The following is a 1,149-nucleotide window of genomic DNA, read 5'->3' as shown; positions in this document are numbered from 1 at the left end:
GCTCAAAACTTTTCATGGAAGAGACGGTGAAAACAAAAAGATAGGTTATGTTAGGTTGAAAGGATCAAGTCCGAAAAAATATACCTATTATTGTTTTTATTGGTCAGTGTTATATGTACATTAAGTCGTAGTTACCCTACTAAGACCCATAAAATGTTACATCTATAAAATATCCAATAATAATTGATCGACCAAGAGATGAATCATTACACTTGTCGGATTATTGACCTGATACACTATATACTACTCAAAAGAAGATTTAAAAGATTTAGCTCGGCGTTTAAGTACATTTCAAAGAATGAGGTTATAATATCAAATTGATATCTCCGGACAATCTTCAGCATTTGACTGATATTTTTTTTAATAAAATTTTCAATAAGTTCTAGTTTTTTTAAATGGTTTTCATAATGAGCTTTAAGCTTTAAAACTAGTTTTATATATGTACCTTACCATCAATTCATTAGGTTTCGCGTTTTCCATGGAAAAAAATTATAATGCATAAATAAACCATTTGTTCTGAATTAAAATATAATTTTTATAATAAAACAGTAATTCATTCATCAAATAAAAAACTACATTCGAAAACTATGTATTTTATTTATCAAGAATTTTTAGCAATTATGTTCGCGTACGTTGCAAATTACAGGTGTAATAAATTTAATAAAAACACAAAAATTATAAAGAAAGTGCAAACACAGCTAATTTTTAAACTTTTCATATTTTCTTTGAAATCATGATCATCATTATCATGCTGAAAATGAGAGAAGAAAATATTTATTTATACCGGAGTAATGAAAAATTACAAATGCATCGATGGATAACAAAAACATGTCAGTCAAATGAAAATTTGTTGTATGTATATAAAAATATTGTATGAAACCTTCGGCCCCTAAGAATGTAATTTCTAAGACACATAGATTGGAACAAATCAGTGGCAAAAATGGAAAAGTACATATCTCAAGTTATTTAAATCTCCGTACTCAACTCGGTATTGTGTGAATTTTTCGTGAAGATCGGATCAAAACTTTTGAAAATATCAAATTTTTTAAATGTGTTTTTTATAGTTTTGTATGGAAATTTAAAACTTTAAAACGTTAATTAGTTAGTTAGTTAGTTAGTTAGTTAGTTAGTTAGTTAGTTAGTTAGTTA

This window comes from Lucilia sericata, unplaced genomic scaffold, assembly GCF_015586225.1.
Source record: "Lucilia sericata isolate MDLA Ls3-8-SP2 unplaced genomic scaffold, ASM1558622v1 Contig000095F_arrow, whole genome shotgun sequence".
NCBI classification, from domain to species: Eukaryota; Metazoa; Arthropoda; class Insecta; order Diptera; family Calliphoridae; genus Lucilia; species Lucilia sericata.
The sequence above is the reverse complement of the archived record's forward strand: the minus strand, read 5'-3'. Positions refer to the sequence as shown.